This window comes from Xyrauchen texanus, chromosome 50 (assembly GCF_025860055.1).
Source record: "Xyrauchen texanus isolate HMW12.3.18 chromosome 50, RBS_HiC_50CHRs, whole genome shotgun sequence".
Classification (NCBI taxonomy): Eukaryota; Metazoa; Chordata; class Actinopteri; order Cypriniformes; family Catostomidae; genus Xyrauchen; species Xyrauchen texanus.
The window spans coordinates 8,632,847-8,659,482 of record NC_068325.1 but is presented as its reverse complement, the minus strand read 5'-3'; the positions used below and the strand labels follow the sequence as shown (position 1 = coordinate 8,659,482).

At 39.4% G+C, this 26,636-nt stretch overlaps 1 protein-coding gene across 2 annotated transcripts in view; it reads right to left on the bottom strand.

Moving 5' to 3' along the window:
* The window catches only part of LOC127641038 (gamma-adducin-like), a 169,350-nt gene extending 143,355 nt beyond the window's left edge, over window positions 1–25,995 (bottom strand). For both annotated transcript variants that reach the window (XM_052123783.1, XM_052123788.1), the window contains exon 1: window positions 25,917–25,995. The gene's annotated coding sequence lies outside the window, so the exon portion shown is untranslated. The remainder of the gene's footprint in view (window positions 1–25,916) is intronic.
* Window positions 25,996–26,636: the final 641 nt, after the last annotated feature.

Sequence of the window (26,636 nt, the reverse complement as noted above, 5' to 3'; positions counted from 1 at the left end):
GAATCAGACCAATGCTTCTGTATTTTGAGCCACTTTCATATTGTTCCCTGAAATGGCACCACCAACTGGCCAAATCCTGCTACTTTTTCTGTGTGTGCTCAGTTTGAACCCTTATGTCAAGTTTTGTGAAAATATCGCATTGCACTTAAGAGTTATATCAATTTCTATAAAAGCAGAGACCACTTTAAAAATTCATCTGCTTGTTTTTGGCATTTACGAGCAATATTTTGCAAAACTTTTTTTCAAATGACACTTTGGTGGTTTCGTTCCGATCGAACAAACAGCTTTGTAAATAGTTCAGAAACTACTTTAGCGAATTGCATCAAAGCAAATATGGTATCGTTGTGCTCGGCAACTCCACCAGAACTTAACGAGACCAGTCCTGTGAAAATAGAGCAACACCACTAAAAGTTATAAGCTCACAATGTAAAAACATTTTAAAACATTCCACCACTAGGTGGCACCCAAACTTCTCAGGCACCTTTAGGGCACGGTCCTGATGACACAAAGTTTCATAACGATATGCCAATGCGTTCATAAAATACAGCATTTTGCAACAGAATACAAAATGGTCGACATGGGAAAATTGGGTATCATTTGACTCATTTGTTTCACTGAATCTAGAGTTATAAGCCAAAATAGCCATTTTCCTATCTTCTGACCAGTAGTAGGCAGTGAGGCAAAACTCTGCAGGTGACCTCGAGGCATGATGGTGATGACGCATACCAAGTTGTCACAATCTGTCAAAGTGTTACGAAGATACAGCATGAAGTCCATTTTGGTATGCTCGGTGTAAAATTCTTGAAGCCATTTCTCAGGAACGATTTCAAAGATCGAAAAAAAAATGTACTTTTGATCTCACAATCACTTTAAAACAATTTTGGTGGAAATTGGACATCAATTGTAGGAGAGGCAGCCAAATAAAAGCGTTTCCTTAAAATTCTAAATGGTGTAAAATCTAGTCGGGCGGAAATCGAAACCAAGCATGAGCTCAGCAATAAGGGGAAAAATTATTCTCTTACAATTTTGACTTACAGTTCAAAAGTTATTAATGTAAACATGAGAGAAACTTTAACTCAAAACCTTTTAGCACCACCAACAGGACAAAGACTCTGTGGTAATATTTCAGACCAGCAAAGGTCTGCTGTTACAGAAATACTCAAACCAGCCTATCTGGCACCAACAATCATGCCATGCTCAAAATCACTGAGATGACATTTTTCCCCATTCTGATGGTTGATGTGAACATTAACTGAAGCTCCTGACCAGTATCTGCATGATTTTATACACTGCACTGCTGCCACATGATTGGCTGATTAGATAATCGCATGGATGATTGTTGGTGCCAGATGGGCTGGTTTGAGTATTTCTGTAACTGTTGATCTCCTGGGATTTTCAGGCACAACAGTCTCTAGAATTTACTCAGAATGGTGCCAAAAACAAAAAACATCCAGTGAGTGACAGTTCTGTGGATGGAAATGCCTTGTTGATGAGAGAGGTCAACAGAGAATGGCCAGACTGGTTTGAACTGACAAAGTCTACGGTAACTCAGATAAACACTCTTTGAGAAGAATAGCAAGAATAGTGGGTTGGCACTGTTTTGGCGGCACAAGGGGGACCTACACAATATTAGGCAGGTGGTTTTAATGCTGTGGCTGATCGTGTATAACCACTGAATTGGAATCAAATTGAATAAAACTTGGAATCATACCAAGTTGAGAGCCTGTGAATCAAAAATATTAATTGTGAAATCTGTATCAATCAAGGGAGTTTTGGCGGAACATATCAAAAGTCTTGTTCTCTCGGAGGTCAACTTTTAGGGGTATACAACAAAAAGGCTTTAAAGCTAATAGACATGGACTAAATAAGTCTTAAAACATCATCTGGGACATCAATCACTATAAAAGATAAGGAAACTCAGTTGTGTCAAATCTCAGGCAGACAGAACCTGCTGTGCTACATAATTTCAGGGTCATTTTGTTTTTGTAAATCAAGGCCTCAACCTTTTCTAAACTGCCATATCCAGAAAGCCTCCAAGCAGTAAAGAGCTGGTTGTATTTAGATCGAAGACATTATGCAAGAATATTGCCCTCCATTTGCACTTTACATGTTTCAAGAGTGTCATGTCCTGTTTAGCAACCCGGCAACAAAATTAGGACAGCAAAACGCAAGTCTTAACTCCTGCTGTAGTGTGGGCCCTGCCCATGAACAGTGCTAAGCAAAACAACAGAAGACAGAACTCCACAACAGGACAAATTGCAACAGTCTTTGCCTAGTCTCACTCACAGATCATCCTTTCTCCAACGGTAACCAACAACTTTTGTTTTTATATGATGCTGTATCCATGCCGGTAAGTGTCAGAATATGTCCAATACAACTGGCAGCACAACAAAGCTTTACTACATGCACCTTTACACTTTAAACCGTATGTTTTCGGAAATAAAAATCCCATTCAGTTTCCCCATAGGCGAATTAATTTTAACGATAAATTAAACCTTTAAAAGACAGATCTACAGTGAGCTCTGAGGTTGTTAATGGTATATGCTTCAGTTGAAGCCATCCATTTTTCAACATAATAATAATAAAAAAAGAAATTAGGTTTATTAGCAGTTCCTGGTGAAGAACTACATTACCCAAGATCCTGAAGAGAAACCATTCACCAATCAGAGAGTTGTGGCAAAGTGCGCCAAAAGAGCTCTGCAGCGACCACCCACTTCCATCATGCACTGTGAATGATTAAATCGAGTCAGTCTCCCTACATCCTCAAAGTGACTCGTCTCAATCCGACTTGCGGAGGACGAATCACAGTTGCCTCCATGTCGGAGACTGTCAATCCGCACATCTTATCATGTGGCTTGTTGAGCGCATTACCGCGGAGACCTAGCGTGTGTGGATGCTTCACTCTATTTTCCACGGCATCCACGCACATCTCACCACGTGTCCCACCGAGAGTGAGAACCACATTATAGCATCCATGAGGAGGTTACTCCATGTGACTCTACCCACCATAGCAATCGGGCCAATTGGTTGCTTAGGAAGCCTGACTGGATTCACTCAGCACACCCTTGATTCGAACTTGCGACTCAAGGTGTGGTAGTCAGCATCTTTACTTGCCGAGTTACCCAGGCCCCCTAGTTTGAGTTCTTTAGGTAAATCTGTGTGGGCCAACCAAAATTTTAAACACTGCCCCAGGTGGCCAAATCGTTAACTGTTGTTGGGCATATGGGCATGTGTGAGCTTCATTTTCCAGATTAAATGTTAGGGAGGGGCACCAAAACGGAGTTGTGAAGTTAGTTATTTTCAGCTATACAGGCTGTAATACAGTTTAGAGGAATGCATAGGTATTTTATAAACACAAACCTAAGCCTAACCTCGCTGCTAACAAACCACACTTCTGGTCATGCCATAAGAGAAGATACACACTTGAGCAGATGGAAAAAATTCTGATGGGAGGTGGCACTTGTCAGTGAGTAGGCATAGCCTAATGTTATCCATCTTAGGTTTCTAGAATTCTCGACACAACTTGTCATGTGATCATCTTGTAGTATGTTCCCTCAAGAAAGAAAAAGAACAAAGTCTTGTACCTTTGTCTTTACTCCAATTTTTAGATACTTTTTTGCTTCAAATCAAAGTTTCTAATGTTGCGATTGACCTCGGAGCTGGTTGATTTGGTTCATGGCTTATAATTCATTTATAAAGAACTTTATGAAATCCCACTTGAAAAATACTTTGCTGAAAAAAGTGAACAGGGACTGTTGTGCTCTATTATGGCATAATCAAGTTCAGATTTACCTCCCTCTAAATTAGGGCTGCAACTAACTATTATTTTGATAATCAATTAATCTAACAATCATTAGAATTATTCTTGACTATTTTGCTGATTATTGCAACGATTAATCATATTCAGCTTGTGCCCCAACTTAAAAGGTTGTATTAAATATGCTTACTAACAATAAAGAGGACAAAATCATCTAAAAATAATTCTAAATGACATTTACTAAATTAAAGGGGAAGTTTAATTCAGTAAAAAAAAAATCATGGCAAAAAAATCCTATTGTTATCAAGTGTTTTTGTATTGTTTTCCATTTAAAATCGTCTAAACATCCTTAAAACAAGCTAAATTTACTTGAGAAGCAACATGTAAGATATTTAGATATTTAGGATCTTAAATATAAGTGTATTTTGTGTATACGTGTATTTTTTCACTTGGTACTTCTGCGAGTGCAGTAAAAAAAGACCTTCTATGCTGCTTCTCAGGTGAATGCATACTTTTTTTTAAAGGATTTTTAGATATTTAATTATATTTCAACATTCTCAGATAACAAATTTTCTTCTGCCATATAGTTGCTAAAGTAAATGTGCGTTGTTTTAAAGTTTATATTAGAAAACAAGCCAAAACCAAAAAGTATTTTGTTGCCGTGTAAAATGCGGCGAAGACTACATCTCTCACCTTTCTGTTCACTTCTTTAACCTCACAAATCGAATCGGTTACCTAACGTAACCTCGGTTCTCTCTAGATGAGGGAACGAGTATTGCGTAAGCTAGCTTGCGCAATACGTAAGCTAAATTGCCTGACTGGGCTGTAGTGAGCTCTTGGTCCAATTGACTGCAAGACCCAAACTGTTCAGATGGCTGAGGAGAACTGTTCTGTGAGACAGAAGCTCCGTATGTGACTGTGCCATAATCAGCCAGTCGTCCAAATAGTTCAGAATTCGCAAGCCCTGACTCCGCAGGGGTGCGAGCGCCGCATCCATGCACTTCGTGAAAGTACGGGGTGCTAAAGACAGGCCGAACGGAAGGACGGTGTATTGATAAACCTGGCCGTCGAGGCGAATCTCAACAATGGCCTGTGACGGGATTTATCTGAATCTGAAAGTAGGCATCTTTCAGATCGAGAGAGATAAACCAGTCCCCTGTCGCGTATGCGCGAGGAGTTTCCCGATTGTAAGCATTTTGAACGGTCTTTTTGCAAGCACCTTGTTCAAACCCCTGAGATCTAATATTGGTCCGAGGCCGCCATCTTTCTTGGGAACAAGAAATTAACGGCTGTAAAACCCCGACTCGCTCAGCGAAGGCGGCACTTTCTCTATGGCCCTTTTGCACAGAAGGTTTGCTATTTCTGAACGAAGCATGCAGGCTGCTTCCGTGTTCACAATAGTTTCGAGCCGAGCTCTGAAGCGGGGAGGGCGACGATCGAACTGTAGCAAATAGCCCTGTTTTATTGTGCTTAACACCCATTTGGATATCCTGGGATAGCTTCCCACGCTTTGAAGTGTAACGCTAGAGGGTGAATGGCCAAATCGCCCTGATTGCCGCGCACAGCGCGCTGAACGGAATGTGTGAGCGCGCTTACTGTGCTTATGCATGACTGCTCGCAGACAGCAGGGACAGGCTGTTCTGTGAGTGACTTCCCGATTGAGGTGAATGGGGAAAGAGTCACATCTGTTAAGTGATGCGCGAGCATAGTCACGGGCACGGGACTTACATACAGAGAAGTGTTTGCTGGCCGTGTGACAGAGCGGGCAGAGAATGGGCGCGCGCATGTATTCGTGAGCGCGTTTATTGACTCTAACACTCGAGCGGGTTGTGTCCGCTTTATGTGAGTGGGCTCTGATAGGAACACGGGAAGTGTAATGCTTGTGTGTAGGGGTGAACACTGGATTGTGGGCACATTTTCTACACATAACGCATGTTTGCTCTTTACAAGATTTCTTTGGGTCGCCGTGAAAACGGCGTTTGAGTGCAGGCAAGCGGGCAGTATCACCGGCTTGTTGGCTGCTGAATCCACCACTGTAGTAGCCTGAGAGAGGGAGACTGACAGGGGGCGAAGCTTTGACGGTGGTCCGGCCGCGGCAGGACTGAGCCGTCGTTTTTTCAACAAGGCTAGGAGGACTTCGGTTGCTCAGGTTTCAGCGCAACCTTAGACCGAGGCCCGCGGGGGGGCGGCGGTCTGCGGCGGCTGCCTGTCTGTCTTTCTTGATTTCTGAAAAGCAGTCAACAATGCCACTCACCGCGGAGCCGAAGAGACCGGTCGGAGAGAGCGGTGCGTTGAGGAATGTGGAGCGCTCTGCTTCTCCCATGTTGGCTAGCGTTAGCCACAGATGTCTCTCGGTCACAGTCAGCGAGGCCATGCACTTCCCTAGAGCTTGGGCTGCAGCTTTGGTGGCGCAAAGGGCGAGGTCCGTCGTGCTTCTTAGATCTGTAACAGCATCTGGGTGCCTGCCTTTCTCATCCCACTCCCGAAGAAGGTCCGCTTGGAGGATCTGTAAGACGGCCATGGAGTGCAGAGCAGATGCGGCTTGGCCGGCGGCGGAATAGGCGCGGCCAACATAGGCGGAAGTTGCTCTGCAGGCCTTAGAAGGGAGCACTGGCTTAGACCGCCATCTCGCGGAGGGCGGGCAAAGGTGTGCTGCTACCGAATCCTCGACCGGGGGGATGGAGGAGTAGCCCTTGAGTGTGGAGTTCCGGCAGGAAGGGAGCGGCCCGGGCCACGGGTGTTGCGCGGCGACGGCTCTGAAGAAAGCAGCCGTCGAGTCTGTTGGGAGCCTGCTCGGGGGGCGGTGACCACTCGAGCCCGAGGCGGTCGACGGCCTGTGTGAGGAGGCGTGTTAGTTCCCCTTCGACTCTGGCGCGGGTCCTGCTGGATTCCTGGGCCGAGGAGGAGGCGTGGGAGCCTGACCACTCCTCGCTGTCCGAAGCCATGATGGAACAGCCCTTATCCTCCGCCTCGTCCTCCGAGATGGCAGCAGTGCGGCCGCTGGGCGTCAACTGCGCGTCCCGGGGGGGCGGGGAGGGTGAGAGCGATGCTCGAGGGAGAGGCTCCGGCGAGCCAGTCGCTTCTATCACCGGTTCTGGCAGCCTTTGGGAGCGGCGCTTTTTCCTGCGCTGGGCGGAACGGAAGGCGCCGGCGGCTTCGGTTCTGAGCGCTTCAAGTCGAGCCCGCAGGGTCGACATCGGAAGCTCCTCGCAGAGGTCGCATCCGCCTTCAGCGAGGGTGAGCTCTGCATGCCCCAGTCCCAGGCAGAGAGCGCAGATGATGTGGCGGTCTCCGGCGCTGAGAGGGGCGCGGCATGAAGCGCAAGTGGTGCGAGGCATCTTAAAAAAGACGCTCGTTACTCTTTTGTGAAGTTCGTTAAGAACTAGTTTGCTCTAAAAAAGGATACGTCGCCGGATGGCGTAGCTCGCAGGATGGCTGAAGGTGGCGGAGACGGCTGGCTTCTTCGAGCGCTGTCCAAGCTTGCTAGATGCCCCTCGAACGGCGACACGGCTTCCAGTTCAGAGATGCGAAGAGCTTCGCTGAAGAGATGAAAATGAAGGTTCCAGCCTACGAACTACGCTTATATGCACTCTAGCCATGCCCATTTTGGCGGGCTTTGATGCAGTAAGCGCGCGGACGCCTCTCATTGGACGCGAGTTCGCCCAAGTTCGTCTATAGGCTGCAGCAGTTGCCGTAGAGCAACCAATGAGCTTGCTAGCTAGCCCGCTCAAGGTCTGCAGTTGCTGCACTGCGTTGACAAATGATACAAAATTAAGGATAATTTTTTGGCTTCAATATCTCAGAAAAGATGAATCTTTCCCGTAGCGTAAGCTAGCTTACGCAATACGAGAGAACCTCTCGTAATAGAACCATCTTTAACTCACAAAAAAAAAAAAAGTCTCTTTAGCAATAAAACTGCATATTGACAATTATTCACGTTAAGAAATGCACAAAGACACATATATTCATACGTGTCACTTCGTGTTAAAATCTAGCTGCATTAAAGGGCACCTATTATGGAATTTTGAAAATTACCTTTCATGTAGTGTGTAACATAGATTTAAGTGAACAAAAACATCCTGCAAAGTTTTATATATGAAAGTTCACCGGAAAAAAAGTTATTGTCTCTCAAAAGGAGTCGTCGACTCTGAGTCAATGTAATGAATCGTTTTTCCAACGAGTCATTTTCCTTTTCGTTGTGACGTCAAGGCGAAAAATTATCAAATTGGCCGCGCCCACTCATTGCGCGCGCAGACACCAGGGAAAACTTGAAAACATCATGTCGACAACAAGACACTGTGTTCTCAAGTGCATATCAAAAGCGACCTTTTTTTCACTGCCCAGGGACGAGCATGTGAAGAATCAGTGGCTAGAGTTTATATTTACAACTATACCACACAAGTATAGCCCGAACCTTGTGCTGTGTTAGCGTCATTTTAGTGACGATTGCTTTACGAACATGAATGCTTTCAAGTGTGGATTCGCGAGCCAGTTGATACTGAAGGAAGGTTCAGTACCAAGTTTATTTGGATCAGCTTCCTCCTCCGAATCACAACCTGTAAGTTTTATTAATAGTTGTTGCTTTTATGTGTTTTTTAGCATGCTTAATAAGTATTTGTGTGTGTTGTGTACGTTACGCTCAGCGCAGCTTCTAGGTCTCCAATGTCAATTTTTTTTAAATATGTGAAATGTTTGTCGATGTTATTGGAGTTGTCATAAAGAATAGAGCAATAACTTGTAGTAATGCAGTGCTTTATCAATATGTTTATGCGTTGGGCTAACGCAAACAATAACTGATTGGGTGTTTACCACCGAACTTTGGGCTATGATCGCTAACATAAATCAACTCAAATTTCTTCTCTGATTTTGATTTTTTTACTACAAAGTGGTGATGGGCGTTCTGTTTCCGACAATCTCTGCACAGAGTATACCAATCACAACTGACTGGGTCATCTGACCAATCACCGCAGATTAGCGTCACGCAAATGAGGGGTTTGGAAAAATGAGTCGTTGAACGAATCATTTGGGAGTCGGTGAGCAAATCAGGTAAACATAAATGCATATTATAAGACAACAATAGTGTTTTTTTGTCATTGCATGCATGTAAAACTGTTGTTGGGGACTCCCAAAACAATATTAGGAACATTTTAAATGCCATAATAGGTGCCCTTTAAGCATGCAGGCTCGAGGGATGAGCGTCCATGCGACAGAGTGTGCATTAGCCTGATGCAGTTTCAATCTCTTCACCTCAGATCGGGACATTCACGCAACTCATAGAAGAGGCTCTGACCGCACAGAGAAATGCCAGTTTCAGAGTTTGTAGTTATTTACATGAACTGCTTCTGTATTATTTGAATTTTAAGCGATAAAGCATGAAATAAATCTGCATTAAATATGTACTGCCGGGGTGTCACAACAAAAGTGCTTCTGTATTTACTTATTTGGTATTTTTGTATAATTCCCTTGTACTTTGTGATCTACATCACCTAAAGCTGTTTGGAAAGTTTAGAGTGCATCTGGACTGTGATCCGTGTAATTTTTCCTCTCCTCGGTCAGGCACGAACTGCAGTGCTGCTCTCGCGTGTCATCATTAGAATTTAATGTGATCCCATGTTACGTTAAATGACATCAAACGACTATTCCACAATGGAAATTTTGGTCAAAAATTGTTTCTGTCTATGCTGTCGATAACGTCAGCTAATCATTTCAGCCCTACACTAAATGTCACTTTAAAAAATGAACTGTGGTTGGTGGTTCAAAATGGCCCTTTTTGACAGGAAAGGGGTTTTCACTGTTGACCAAACTTTATACCAAAAGTCTAGCCAAGCTCTGCAAGAGTAGTTTTTGCCAGACCACAGACCCAAACACACACTCAAAGTTGTATGCAATCACAGTTGATGTTGGTCTACCCCAGAGTTCAGTTCTATTTACAGAGACTAGCCAGAAGATCTCAAAACAGAGCTGTGATTGGCAGACGCAAAGAGAGTCAACTGCGATTTGTTGCTGAGAGAATCCATGAGAGACTGAAGGACGGGGACACCACCATATATTTAACCAGATCAGACAAACCTGCGTCAACCCTGCAACGTGACCATAGGTTAAAAAGTTAAACTTTTATCCATTACGACACGATCAAACTCTGGATAAAAATAGCTACATTTCTTCTCCTTGAAACTAACAGCCTGGAGCCAAAAGGTTGAGTATTGTGTTTGCTGAGATTTTATTGTAACCAGATCATTTATGTCATTTTACGCCAAATCAAACTGGATACCCCTGGGATCCAGTTTGATTTGGTGTACCAGATACCTGAATAGGAAAGGTTATTAGGCTGGGTGATATATCAAATATTTACAGTATATTTCGCAATGATTTTGCAGGCAAAAATCACAAAGATTTAATGCACTTTTTATTTTCAGCCATTAAGACTAGTTTCACGATCCTTCCTTGTCTCACAACTGGCAAGTATGAGAGATGTTTAAATTGCAACTCTGATTTAAATTTCAGTAGTAGAAATTATAAATTTGCAAGTTCAATACATTTCCATAATTCTGTGCAAACTTTAATTAATTGATAAATATACTATCATGGATAAAGACTAAAAAAAATTAGTAAGGAGCTATTGGCTCCTAAACTGAAACATTAAGGAGCCAAATGGCGGTTTTTAGTCATCAAATCACAGAATTGCTGATGACAGCGGATAACCCATTAATCTGAGGTTTAATAAAAAGTTGAGAAGTTTGCATTCCCTTTTGTCTCAAATGTTCACACCCCTTTCATAATTTATACAAATATAAGAGATAAAAGATTCTCATTTAGTACTGCTCTTCAGAATCTACATTACAGATAATTGTATAAAGTATAGTATGCAAATAGTAGTGTGCTGCCTTCTTGAACATCAATGAATGTTTGCACCTTGTGTTATAGTTGTGTACAAGTCCCTCAATGGTCACTAGAGTCAAAAGCTGGATCTCACACACACACACACACACACACACACACACACGTAGTGTTTCCATGTTTTATGGGGACTTTCCATAGATATAATGGTTTTTATACTGTACAAACTTTATATTCTATCCCCTAAACCTAACCCTACCCCTAAACCTAACCCTCACAGAAAACTTTCTGCATTTTTACATTTTCAAAAAACATAATTTAGTATGATTTATAAGCTGTTTTCCTCATGGGGACCGACAAAATGTCCCCACAAGGTCAAAAATTTCGGGTTTTACTATCCTTATGGGGACATTTGGTCTCCACAAAGTGATAAATACACGCTCACACACACACACAAACACACACACACTATATAAATTGCTTTACAATATTGTCTTTTACTGTTAACAGATGGTCCAGACACAGAGACTACAAGAGCACAAATTGAATGAAATCCCAGATGCAGTTTATTGTACTACTCCAACCCCAATCAATAAAGAAAAAAAGTGAATAAAGAAACTTTGTTATAAAAAAGCCTGAAATATGCATGGGACTCTATGTCTACGCTCCCAGTTCTAAGTTCACTGACGGCTGATTCGCTGAGAAGGTTAATCTGATTCAAACTGCTAGCCTGATCTCCTGAGTTATAACCGCAGTTCTTTTCTGGTGATTCATTAAAAAGATCAGGTTCAAAAGAATAATTTGTTCACGACTCTCTCGTGCTGTGTTTGCTGTTGTGTGAGGTGCAGCGAGCTCGTCATCACAACAGAATGGGTGAAAAGTGCCGCAAGACACATTGATGGTGCGCACTCTAAAAGATGTATTCAATAACTCACAAGATGATATCTGATGAAAACGCATATGAACGCACACAACCCGACTGTCGCCAATGGTGATGATTTTAAATTTAAGTCGCAATAAATAACTTTTGGTTGCATTTGCGAACATATTATTAGCAGTCTGGAGCCCTGAACTATACATGTTCTGGTATCAAATTTTCATACTGTGATAAATGATGATTGATAATTGTCTTTTATTGCGGTATAAGGTGTAATCGCAGTATTGTATTTAGAGGTAGATCAATATATCGGATTTACCGATTAATCTGTGCCAATAGTTGTTTTTTGGAACTATAGGTTATCGGCAAAAATCGCCGATTTTTTTAAATTATTAACCGATAGTTTAATAATTTTTTATTCCAGAGGATTCTACCTTTAGAACGGCTCAGTTCTACAGTATAACAGAGGTGAAATAAATACAATCACTGACACCTCGTTGGGATTTGTTGTATCCAAATCTTTCATCATAGACAATATTCATCCATAATATATCCTCATTTTAATGCATATTATAATTGAATTAGTAAATCAAGAGATCTAAATTTAAGTGAGGGCATGCAAAAAAAAAATATTATATGGAAACGTGCCAAATATTTCCTTCATCCTTTTAGAAAGGGGAGGTTCGGAAGCTTTTCTCCTTGAGCCATGCTTTTCATCCGCGTTGGGTATTTGTTTAAATTCTCAAATCGCCATGAAATATTTATAATTTTTATTTATAATAAGATGATGCGTGACTTGCAACAGAGCTTTTCTTTAATAAACAGTTTGAGTGTAATTTTTTTGTGTTAAAATGTGTTAGTAAAATACATGCAGGCAAATATTGCTGTTTATTTCTATGTCAGCGGGAGAGACAGAGAGACACAACAGTGTTCGTGTGTGTGTGTTTCAGCGTTTTGCAAAGGCACTGTTATTGAAGGATGGGGCAGTTAAAAACACTTCAAAAATAGAACAGTTTCATTCATGAATATTTAAAATGTCATGATTGTATAATAGTTTGTGGTGCTAATAGATGTGCATGAGGTGAACGGTTTAATATATTCAGATGCAATGTGTTGGATGTGCGTTGTGCAATTTTGTTTAATAATGTCGTATGTAATAATGTCCAGGTTCATTCTCTTCTGATTGAGTTTGCTGAATTTGAGAGGCTGTATGATAAAAACATAAAAACAGTTGGCATTTATTTTGACGTTTTAAGGAGGCGTTCAGGCCAAAACCGAGCATTTCAGACAGAGGGCCAAAAACAGCGAGGACAATTATCATATATTAGCAAATTGTGACTGTTTTGGTTGGGAAATTTATCAGTGGACCACAGGGAAGATAATCTACTTGGCAACGTTGACTGTTGAAATGATGGTTCCACTGAATTTCTTTCTTTTTTTTTTTAATCACTCTTTCAAGCTATTTTAAACAAACATATAAATATCACATAAAACCTAATATTGAATATGACCAAAAGTATGAAATAAAAATATTTTAGATATATTGACCATCCTTAGCAGCTTGTATCTCTGAGAAACATGACCAGTGCTGTAAACACTGAAGGTCCAGTTATAGAAGGGAATTCCATGCATTTGGAATGAGTTGATGTCCATTCTTAGCTTGGCAAAAGCATCAACTTCTGAAGGCTTGAGAGGTCTTATTTCAGCACAAAGTAGTGAACTCGATCCTACTGGTCATTAAATACGGACTAACGCATCCCTAAATACATCCTGTACTATAAACAATCATTATCAGTTTGAAGTGAACGGACTCCCAAGATGCAGCTTAAGAAGAATCATCATTCCTAGCTCACACTCCTAACAATCAATAAACTCATAATTGTCCTAGAATGTTTCTAAAAACTCTTTGTTGTAGAATTCCTGACAAAATCTAGAACCCTTTGATGGTGCTTTACAAATACCCGATGCATTTAGTGCATGCTTTATTCTAGCTCTACATGTTTAACCTTGCAGGATACCAAGAAGTATCTATTCCAAAAGCTGACCTTCACTTAATTGCGTTTTATTTATGTCTGAACGTGGCGCCTGACAGAAACGAACGTCAAAGCCCTGTTGAGGTAAGTCATATGAACCCTTCAAGAAAAAAAGAAAAAGAAAAATGTCCTTTTCAAAGTTTTGCTTATCCTTAACAATACGGCCTGCTAGGGCCATGTAATAGGATATCAACGATGTCTTACAAAGATCCCGATGCTGATTGCGAACAGAATATGATCGACAATATCGGGAAATGGCAAAACCATGGATCTGGGAAGTCGCCAAATATATTAAACAGTGGCGAGGGTGTGATACTAGCAGTTCGCAAGCTCCTCGTCTAAATGCATTTCATGCGCGGGTAATTTTGTTCATCTACCCACAACAGACGGGAGACCTTGTAAGACGTCTCGGAGTGACACATGACAAGAAATGCTGCTAGTCACAAATATATGCGTTTGAAGAAACACACATTATTATATTTTTAAGAACAGACAAAAGAAATGCCTTCAATGCTGGTGTCTGATTCGCTGTTTGTTCAGAGGCGTGCAGCAGCAGCCGGTCTCGTGGAACAAGCGCATGTAAAGAGTTTTCACTCTTTTTTTCTCGGTTTCATTCATCTGAAAACTGTTAATTTAGTTTGCTTTATTTCCACTCGGTTGACAGGCATTGTGAACGCAACTCTGCAGAAACAAAGATGAAAGTGATTCAATCATAAAATAATAAAAGACACGTTCACCTGGAACCTAAAATATAATTTTATTTTCTTTTCTTTAGGCAGCATTAACTGTATTTCCAAACGCAATAAAAACACAATTTCAATAAGAACACATTTGGTAGCGTTATTTTAGGAACACAAGGACATTTATTAGGCTTGATTATTATGATTATTATTATCTTTACATTTATAATCATCTTTAGTTCTTAATCTGTGGCTATTAGTAATTTTTCACCTGTTGTCATTGACGAATGTTTGCATGATGGCAAATGGAGCCGTTGAAGACGATAAATGTTTGGATTTGGGGAGGTGGTTAAATAAGATTTTTTTCTTATTTATCACTCTTTAAATTTATTTTTCTGTTTAGTTTCGTATAAAGTGCAATTCGAATTTAGAAATGTCTTTTGTTTATGTTTTTGTGTTTCAATAAATGAATTACATTTTTAAAACAAAATCAATAAAGCAAAAACATTCACAGACCCTCGGCGGGGGGTTGATGTAATCGGATACTGCGATGTTTTTTAAGGTGATTATCAATCAAATAATTTTTACATATCGCCCAGCCTGCTAATCTGTTTTCACTTTCTGCATTTTGGTTTGGGAAATTCTGCAATCACCTAGTTCTCTTAAAAGATTGCAGAACAGTAGCTTAAAACATATTTCCACATGACTTACTACAGGATTAGAACACAAATGTAAATGTGAAATTGCAGCCTAGGTTATTACAACAAATCCCAATAACTGTATATACTTCTATATACCCAACAATATTTGTATATATTAGAAATATTGATGTAACTGTTTGACTGTCCCCTGATGGAATACACCACCACCTGTAGCTAGTTTGATTCCCCTGCTGTTTTCAATTACACTGATGTGATTCACCACTTGAAAACAGGAACTAAAAGTAGGGTGTGCCCGTCCAGGCAGATGAGCAGTTAAATTTAGGTCATTTATTTTGTCTGTTTGCGTAATCAGTGCGATAAAGCACATTTCCTTTGTGGGCGGGATGCCACACGCCACCCTCCGATTTATGGCCAGAGGGTCACAGATGTTTGTTTCACTATATTATATTACTGAGGACGTCTTTTAGATGCAACAGCTTTTATATGGAGGTCACGATATTTTCTATACCATGACCCTAACGCCAAAAATAGACCCTAACCCGAACCCTGACCCTAACCCCCGAACCCTGACCCTGCGTCAAGTACAAAAAAAGTGTATGCATCGAAAACTATAAAACAAGACACAGAAAGTGACTTTTGTTTGTACCTGTTTCATGCATGTTGATGGTAATTTTAAGTTTTATGATCTTTTTCATAGGACGTTACAACATTTCCATTTGTTCTTTCACAGTAAAAGAGGTGCAGCAGGAAAACTGGAAATGAAATGCCATTTTGCAATATACTGTATAACAACAAGCAACTATAAAAACAACATCTACGCACTTGTACTGCACTGATCCAGATTAGAAATCACACACACAAAAGTTACGTATATAACTGCAGGCTAGATTCGCACCTGAAGATGCTCTCTATGCATTCCTGGAAAGCTGAGATGTTTACCAGAGGGAGGATGTACAGCTGCCAACATGTACTGTATATATCTTCATTAGCCCACACGCGCTCAGGTTTGTGTACATAACCGTGAGAGAGAACCGAACTCTAGGCCTGGAAATCCAAACTCATAAAACCCCAATAATTCCGTAAGATTCATTGGCAAATTGGCCCAAGTCAAGGATTAGCTTGACAATTCACACCTTCAATTATGTCATCTGTAGGGAGACACTAGACTTTAGGCATGGTGTCTTAAGAAAAGTGCTTGACAAGTGCTGTAATTTATATCTAACCCCAAACTGCGTTTCGTGGGCTGTAAACCAACCTCACTCATGAATTCAACACCACTTCCTCCAAACTGATTGTCATTTAAAACTCAATCTCAGCAACTTGCTGAATAGATCCAAAGTTCCATGATAAACATAATAATGGTGACTTACCAAGCTCAAACTGCTCAGAAACAGATGAGTATTTATACTTATGACAACGATATATCAATGCCAGTAAAAAAGAATTGTTGGATGTCTTTATTTTCATGGAAATTGCATTGATTTTAAACCACAAAAAAGGCCCATCATACATTTAGAGTGGATGTGATGTAAAACCACCGTACAGGGCTCTATGCAGTCTCAACATATTTATGTCTTTCATTAAAAATAAAGGATCACAATGATCAGACTCAAAATGAAGGCCCTATGTGAAGGCCCTGTGCTTGGCAGGATTACCCTGACTCCTTACACCCAGAGCACTGAATGTCACCCAGCCAGATTAGTTGTAATAGCCAGAGTTGACTACACAATGACAATGAGAAGACAACTCAGATATTCTACTCTGAGCTTTTCAGATCCTTAGACTGAGGAATTATTAGCTTCTATGGGTAATAACACCAAAATGGACCTATGTGATGCTTTGTTGTTGATGACAGCAAAATATATAATCATAACATGAATTCATTCATTTACCTCTACATGTTCCTGTAAAATGTTTAAGAACAAAGATCGTGCTCCAGGTAGCAGTGGCTACAATAAAATGTAGGCTAATATCGAACAGGAATATACATAAACTACCTTCAATGGTTTAGATCATTGTCATTTTGGTTCTTTTTGCAGGACGTCACAACGGTCAAGTAGAAGCGTTCATAAATTTCTGAATATACTACTCGTAATTCTAGGCGTGAATGGTATTTACAAGTCAGAATGTCATAATTACTGTAACAAGCCACCGTTTGTTTAGTTTATAAATTAGTTTATCTGAAATACTTGAAACCCGATGTGAAAATATGAATATGCAATATGAAATATTGTAGCCCGTCAGTCTCTGTGAATGTATGTCCAGAAAATATAGACTATTTCACTGAAATAACACACACACCAAAAAAAATAAATACCAAGTAGTTTTGTTCATGGATGTAGGGCTGGGTGATAAAACGATTTCGATATTTATCAAGATAAAAACAAAAATCCACAATATTGATTATAAGTAGGGATCTCTACGGAAGAGGATTAGGGCCAAGCAATAATAAAAAAATAAAACCATCTCGAGATTAAAGTCATTATAATGTGAGATTAAACTCGTTAAATTTCGAGAAAAAAAGTCGAAATACAATCTTGACGAGTTTTTTCTCGAAAACACAACGACTTTATTCTCGATATTTAATGAGTTTATTCTCAAGATTGTATTTCGAATTTTTTCTCGAAATTTAACGACTTTAATCTCGCATTATAATGACTTTAATCTCGAGATGGCTTTATTTATTTTTTTATTGCTTGGCCCTAATCCTCTTCCGTAGATCTCCAATACTACACTCGTCGACGCAAAATATGCGCGTCGATTCGTCGGACCCAAAACAAAGATGGCGGCGCCGGCTAGAAGTAGTAACACGAGTGGCTCCTCAGAGTATCAGAAGTGCAAGGCGGCATGCACTCGTTCCTCTAAAGTATGGGAATTCTTTAATTTAAAAGGAAACAATTCCGTGATATGTCGTCTTTGCAAAATGGAGATGGCCTTCCATTCTAGCACCATGGCAATGCACCAGCATCTGAAGAGGCGCCACCCGGTTGCATCTGCAGATGACAGAGCACCGTAAGTTTTTTTTCAACTCCCCACTTTGCACTCGATGTTGTAGTAGGCTATAATACGTTGTCGACACCTAAAGTTTTCGCTTATAGCTATTAATAATGCGCTTATAGCTATGAATGTCGTGAAAAATACATAGAGGACACTGACAACGTGCTCACAGACAGGACCAAGCAGGTAACATTTAATAAAGTCTCAACTTTCAAATTTGGTCATTCAAAGAAAATTAAACCATAAATAGGCCTACTATTTTGTGGCTCTTTAATGTGTCATGACAGATTGCCTCAGTTAAAGCTGCTTGTGAACCGATCATCTTTTCCTTGGTTAATTTATAGCATCAAATAGGCTAAACATGAATGTAGCCTACATCAGAAGGACTGTTGTTTTAACCGCGGAAAGATGTCAGAACAGTAGCCTACAATCCATTATTCAAATTCACCAACATTAATGTTCTCTCTCCTGACTACTTTGTCGGACAAAAATGGCGTATTATGATTGATTGATTGATCAGATCGCCAGTCAATCAAACTCCCGGCAAATGTTTTTTTTTTTAACTTTTTATACACCCCCACCCCCGATGAAACCGGTATTACCGGTGTTGTCACAAGTCGATTAATCGAATCGAACTGAAAAAAATGAATCGTTAGATTAATCGATGCATCGAAAAAACAAATCGCTAGATTAATCGTTTAAAAAATAATCGTTTATCCCAGCCCTAACTGGAACTCATAATAATGCTCCGATACTAAAAACTAATACCATCTGACAAACGAATGTCGTCAAGTCAACATTCTGCGCACAAATAAAATTCACGTTATGTCCTTGTGAGATTATTTTATCACAAAAGCTGCGAATTAATGAAATAAATATATAGTTTGCATGAGCCACGCACTGTGAAAGTATGGAGACAGTGTTTTGCGACGCCAGCTGCGCGTACCTTTTAATCTTCATTGGCTAATATAGGAAAAACAGTCATGAGCATTGAGTGCTCCGTTTGAAGCAGATGACAGTGAACAGAGCGCAAATTCACTTTGTAGCACTGAGTACATATTTATTTAATTAAATAGCAGCCTTTGCGATTTAATAAATAACTTTTCCAGAGCGGGAAGCTCGTCATAGCATCATTTCTATTTGGTCATAACACAGAAACACTTCAAAATAAAAGCTACACCAAAATAAAAGCTCAATTTAAATGAAAGAACTATGACAGAAATGTAATATATACTGTTATACTACTACTACTACTAATAATAATAATAAAACATATTATAGTAATTGGATTATATTTAGGCAATATCTTACATCTGTAATGCTCTGTTGTGCTCGTTATATCAACACAGAACCTTGTAAACAACTTTACACATGACATTATACTGGATCAAAATATGCAGAGCAAATAAGATGAATATGAAGAACTCCTTCGCCAAAATTTTAAGATTTAAGTTTTTCCCACATTTAAGTTTTTGTTCACAGGGTTACCACCAATGAAAAGTTGGTATTTCAGAAAGCAAGCAGACAGAAAGGTCCATCTGGCAGTGATTGGGCCCATTAAACTCCTGACCTGGAACATTTTTACTAATGTTCCAAACACTGACATGGGCGACCCTCAACCAAAACACCAGGAAACAAGATTGTTACCCACACTAACTAAATTAGAGTTATTTGATTCAGTAACTGCAAACCACAGTCACGTCTTGCCCGATACCAACTGTAAAACTTAAAATTGTTACAAAATTTTGAAAGCTAGCCATGAAAATTCCCAGTTTTCTAAGAGCATATATTGCCGCTTTAAAAGATAAACTTTTGATTTTGTTCCTTTTCGTTAGTTTCATTTTAAGTTTTTTTTTTTTTATCTCTTGAAGTATGGCCAAGCAGACCCAACACACACAAAACTGGCTGGAACAAACGTTTTTGTCTGAGACTCATTTGAGTCAGCTCTTGGCATCTCTTTCTTGTTTTTTCTCTCTCTTGGTCAGGCTATGAACTCGTAACCATGGCAAAAGGCTGCAAATACCAATGTAAATGGATTTTGGGTCTAGTATTCTTCAGGAGTTATTCGGCAGATTCTGTCTGACACTGCCTTAGTAAATAGTTACAGTACAAAAAGGCTCATCAAACTGTTGGATGCGGTGAATTAAATGTTGCGCCTCTGCAATATTCAACTCTAACAGCCATGCACTTTTGAAAGCGGAACGTGGATATCCCTGCGACTTAAAGCACTTTGAGTACAATGAAGCTCGTCATTCTACATCCGGGATGGGCATAAGTGATTTTGTGATGTTTGTATTGGAGCCTCTCTTACTTTTCTTGCTTTAATAGTTTTGTGCAGTAAGAGTTTCTAATTATTTAGGCTATTTCTTTGTTGAATATCCATTAGTTATCCTGTTAAAAGGCTATGCCATGCGTCCATATTTGCAGTCGACCGATATCACAGATGCCGATATATTGGCTGATATTCTGAAATGTTTAACATTTAACTACTTTGTCTAATTATTAAAAGGCAAATAGCAATAAAACTAATATCATATACCATCTGATAACATATGCATATCTCGTTTAAACAGATGTGCAGTACTGTGCAAAAGTCTTTGGAACATAAGATGTTTCACAAAAGCATTTGTCTTAAGATGGTTATCTATATCTGCTAATTTAGTGTGTCAATAGGAAATATAAATGTTAGAATCCCAAACATTACTTTTACACACAGAAAACATTAGAATAGAAGAACAGGGAGCCCTGCAACAGATGTCATGGCCCCCATAAAGCCCCCCACTGAACATTGTGTCAATCTGAGATTACATAAACAGACAGAAGCAATTGAGACAGCCGAAATAGATGGAAGAACTGTGGCGAATTCTCCAAGACACTTGGAACATCCTATTTGCCAACAAACAAGAAAAACTGTGTCCAGGTGTACCTAAGAGAATTGGTGCTGTTTTGAAGGCAAAGAAGGTCATAACAAATATTGATTTAGCTTTAAGCTTATTGAACATTGTATGATGTTAATTGATAAATGAAAATTATTTATGGCATTATTTTTGAAGAATCCTCACTATGCAACATTTTTCACAAGTGCCTAAAACTTTTTCACAGTACTGTATGTGATAGGAGACAACAAAACAGGTTCAAGGTCATTGTTTTTAATTCAATAATTCTCATTCAGACTCTAGATGGTATCCGTCAGAAACTTAAATATTACACTCAATTGTGATGAAAGCACTCCCAAATAATGAACACACTCAGTTTGTTGCTATCGTGCTTTCGGTGGCTCTATCTCCCACACTGACGCTCTGGTGTGCCTTATCAGGTCTCCCTCCACCATCACTATAATGAGAGACAGGTGTAAGAGTAATCACAACCCAGGTGATGAGTCTTAACGCTCTACATCTGCCGCAGACAGACATCTCATTTAAAAAGACGTAATTCATGAAAATCCAGTGTTTTATTCCCGTCGAGCACACTAAACACTCAGTAGACCTATTTCTTGACAATTGGCTGAAATAAGTTGTTTTGGTTATTCTATTTTGTGCCTGATAGTAACTCCTACAAACAAACAAAAAACAACAACAACAACTAAAGAAACCCTTAGGCAAGAAATAGTCCTATTGAAAGTCTGTGAAATAGGCCCTTAGTGTCACATCCAGAGTGGCCCCTTGGGGCCTGTCCTCCTCTTAATTCCTGTGGCTTGATAGAGTTGTGCAACAGCCTGTGAGAGCATCTCTATGGGGTCGGATTCCACCCACACATGTATAAAGAGATTATTCCTACCCCAATCCCACAGAGACACCATACCCAAAACTCCACCAATGACTCGGTCATATGCCCCAACACATCATCCAATAATTTTACCAGATACTCTGCTTGTCTATATGTTGCGTTCTCTGTCATTTAACTTGTTTAGCTATAAATCAAATACCCCTACTAAACATTATGTGGATGTCACTGACCACGGCCTACTTATTAGCATCTTGTGGGCTGGTATATCTTGTGTTTGACTGGCAGACTACAGGAATCTGGAACCACATTCTTCCCCAATGGGTTATAGATTGTTGAACTACATGTGTTCCAATAACACTAAGAGAACATTTTGGTCTCTACTCTGGAAACTAGAAATTCGATGCAAATGAAGTGGCAAGACCAACGAAAGCGAGACTCAGTTGCACAATAAAAACAATACTACCAACACACACACACACACACACACACACACACACACACACACATGTTGTGTTTCCATGTTTTATGGGGACTTTCCATAGACATAATGGTTTTTATACTGTACAAACTTTATATTCTATCCCCTAATCCTAACCCTACCCCTAAACCTAACCCACACAGAAAACTTTCTGCATTTTTACATTTTCAAAAAACATAATTTAGTATGATTTATAAGCTGTTTTCCTCATGGGGACCGACAAAATGTCCCCACAAGGTCAAAAATTTCGGGTTTTACTATCCTTATGGGGACATTTGGTCCCCACAAAGTGATAAATACACGCTCACACACACACACACACACACACACACACAAAATCCCAAATCCTGAAAACAAAAGGAAACATTTCCATGGCTAAATGTAGTCAGCATGTGGAGCTCATTTGTTTCTGATAAGCTTTAATGGACAACAGTGAGGTAATGATGAAGTCATGCTTGTCCACTATAAAGATTCAAATAAAAGTGACGGGTGCATTCCAAAAGCTTTCCTACTTAAGCACCAACACACATCTGTGTGCAAACACGCTTGCACTCACACAGAAATGCAATTGGCCCACAGAGCTTGTCAAGGCAAGAAATAACAGTTTGAGTTTGTGTTTGTCTAATACATGAATGTATATTAGCCATGTCAAATATATCTCAGTGTCTAAGCTAAACCTTATCCTCTAGATAAAGGAATATTCTGGGTTCAATACATGTTAAGCTCAATCGACAGAATTTGTGGCATTTACATTTTTGGGTTGTGTTGATAAATATATTAACAATATATATAAAAACGTATATATTAAATACATTTTTTTAATTATTAAAATGGATTAATAAATATATATATTTTTTTAAATCAATAGTATATAAATAGTTTGTTAAATAAACAGCAAAATGCGTGAGGAGAGAGACAGAGGCAAACACACCCACTGAGCAAGGAAATAAAAGGGAACATTGCCATTTCCTAAGAGAAAGACCAGATGATACAAAACTAAAACATATCTTAAATAAATCGCACCGCACGTAAAGCGATAAGATTCACCGGTCACACATTTGAGGCCTACACAGAACCAGAGTGCCTGCAGAACATGGAAATATCTGCAGATTGCTGGCGAATTGGTTTTCCTGTCATAATCGAAGTTCTACACATCCCCCGCCCCTCACACCCCGTCTACACCTGACACGAGCACCGCATCAAGTCAAAACCAATAGAACCCATTATAATCAATGACGCTGTCTACACTGGAAGTGTAAAAGGGTGTCCCTTTCCCATTTGTGCTGCATGCGCTGGCGCAGCTACTGCTATGAACACAAATAAACAGTTTAGAACATTCAGGTCAACACGTCCAGTTTAGACAGCCTCAAGAGGTCACGTACATGGACATGCGTGGTGTAGACAGGTTGTTTAAAAAAACAATCAAATTGTGAATTCGGCAACAGGAGGTTGAAGGTTCTGCTGATAAAATCGGTCTGTGCTTAACGAAATTCAAACCAATTCCCCAAGTGGCCAAAGCTGGAAGTGTTGTTGAAGTGAAATGTGCAAAGAGTGGCACCAAATGAGAGTTGTATTTGGTGTCATACAGTTGTAAATTATGTAAGAGAGCGCAACAGTCTGGTTCTGGAAGTAAAAATCCCATTCATTTATCCCATAGACAAATTGATTTTCAATGATAACTTACACATTTATTTAAGATAGACTTACCATAAGCTCCGAGGTTGTTCATCGATAGTATATGCGTCCGTTGAAGACATCCATCTGCGTTTTCAACTTAATTGTTTAAAGATTGAGTTTGATAGCAGAATTCATGTTAAACAAGTACATTACCCATGGTACAGCAGACCAAGATCCACCAATCAGAGAACTATGGCCAAGGAAACCCACGAAAGGTGCTTCAGAGCAACCGCGCACTTCCATAACGCACTGTGAATAACAATCAAGTCAGTCTCCCTTCACCCTCAAACTACTTATATATTGGTACATATGGGAATATTTAGCAATAAATGTCAAATATTTTGTTTCTATACTTATTATCAAAATTTAAATCAATAGTTTAATATATTTCCATTGTTTTTTATTCAATGACATCATTCGCAATGATTCATGGGATTGTAGTTTGTGCCCTCATGAAAGACGGTAAGTACACAGTCTTGTACCATTGTCTTTATGTCAGGTTTTCAAATACTTTTTTGCCTCAAAACAAAGTTTTTGATGTTGTGATTCACCTCGGAGCTGGTTGGTTTGGTTCATGGCTTACAACTCTTTTATGAAGGATTTGATTAAAAGTCCATGAAAGAAATGAGTGGGAAATTACTTACGGAACCCAGATGGCTGAAAAAGAGGGAGGTCACTTTTGTGCTCTATTCAGTCAACAGGAATGCATATTTTATTAACTATACTCCCCAACCCAAAACCCAATTCTAAACCAGTGTGAAAATGCAACCTCCAAATCATTGTTTATATGAATGTAATTACTTTCAGATTTTTACAGGACCATATCCCGTGTCTCACAGTCTACAGTTGAATTCTGCAATTTAAAGGCAATATTAGTAGGTATATTTGACAGTGACACCACAGGATAAATGCTAGGAAAGAGAGATTAGTAGATAGATTTGAAAAGTAATGTTTTCTCAGAGGTCATATTTGTTCAAGAGACACAGGGTGTGTATTAACATTGGAGCTGCCTATCTAACAGGGCCGTAACCACTATAGACACTGAGAAGGGCGTGCACTCTAATATTCAGATTAGTGGTATATCAATATAGATTTTGAATATTTGTATAGCCTACATCCTTCCTACCTAGACAGCATTTTGGGCATAATAAATCAGTTACTCAAATGTAACCCACTACAAATTATTTTACTTGTAAGTTACTTTCTAAAACACTTTTTACAGAAACCTATGTTTTTCTGCTCAACTAATTAAAAAATAAAATAAAATCATTTTTTACTGTCGCACACCCTTTAGCAGTCACACAAAAAGACACATTAATTTGTATTTTAAATTATAAATACCATTATTTTAGAAATGTGTGACCCAGGTAGTTACTTTAACTGAGACCCAGCAAATATAATGAGAATTTTAAATGCAATGTGTTACACTACTTTTGATTACTAACTAATTAATATATAATCAGATTATACCCAACACTGATAATAAACCCAAAACTCTAACATGGGACACAAAGAGAAGCCCAAAAAAGCTGACTAGATAGGTTGCTCAATAGGTTTTGAGACAGCTTAAATATTTTACTTAACCTCTTAAGATTTAAAGTGTTTTGACTACAAGAACAAATTAATAAAAGGCACTTCACAACTGGGATGAAAATGCATCAGGATCTCCAAATTTGAGGATGTAATGCAACAATTACAACAATACATAAAACAAGAACAGCTTGCATACACATCAGTCATCTGCATACTTTATCAAACTTTTGAGTACCTATCACCTTCCTACACTCACAGCATAGGTATCTTAATAATAATCAGTGTCAATTTCACCTCTACACCTCAACTAGCCAATGCATATGCATCTTCCATATGCGTTTCAATGCTTGTATATACTGCTGCTTAACCATGGCGGTCGTGTATATTAAAGCTCTATTAAACCTACTAACAACTTTAATGCAATGCAGGGGCAAACTGTTACATCAAAGACAACCACGCATCCACCCCATCGTAAATGCATCACTTTGCTGCTTCATCAGAATGCAACTGAAAGCATTCATGAAACAGCACGAGCGCATTTTCTCAAGCGTGAAAGCATTTGCATTCAATATAAACAACATATAGTCCTGTTAATTCTAATATATGCCTAATAACAGATCGGACGCGTGAAAAAGTCAAGCGTATTAAAAGCCAATTACCTGAAACGCGTTTGGGAAGTTGTGCCCAATCTGGTACTTTCATTCAGTCCCTCCGCACATTCAGTCCATAGAGCACGAGTGTTTTGAACTGAAGTTTGCTGTAGTTTCCCTTCAACACCGCATGAGGTCAGTAGCGCTGCACAGATGTGAAAAGCACAGTGATTGACGCCACAAACGCGCTCAGATGGCTTATGTTGATCTTCATGCTATACAGATCTACTACAACAGATCTCTGTCCATTATATGGCAGGAAGTAACTACTGCATTTGATTCAATACGATTCAATTAGGAGTAAAATGTTGCAGTTGTTGATAAATCATGGGGCTTTTTTTAGGTTTATTTTTCATCTGGGGGTGTGATGCCCAGATGCTATAAACTACTTTAAATCGATCTGAAGTGATTTTTGTCTCTAAAAGGGGAAACTGAAAGCCTTTTCTCTCAGATATTCGCGCCTTTTTTGACAGATTAGTCTTAATCGACGAACAGCAACAATTTAGTGTGAAATTTGACTTTAAACCAAAACCTTGTACGATAAATATAAAATGGGACATTTGGAAATATGAAATATACATTCATGTTTCGAATGACTGTATTGCCTTAGGAAAAAGAAAGTAAACTCCAATTTTGCCAAATGATGAGATGCTCTGCCCTAGAGGCCAGTAACAGTAAAAACATAAAAACAGTTCGATCGACAGCATTAATGGCACAATATTGGTTACT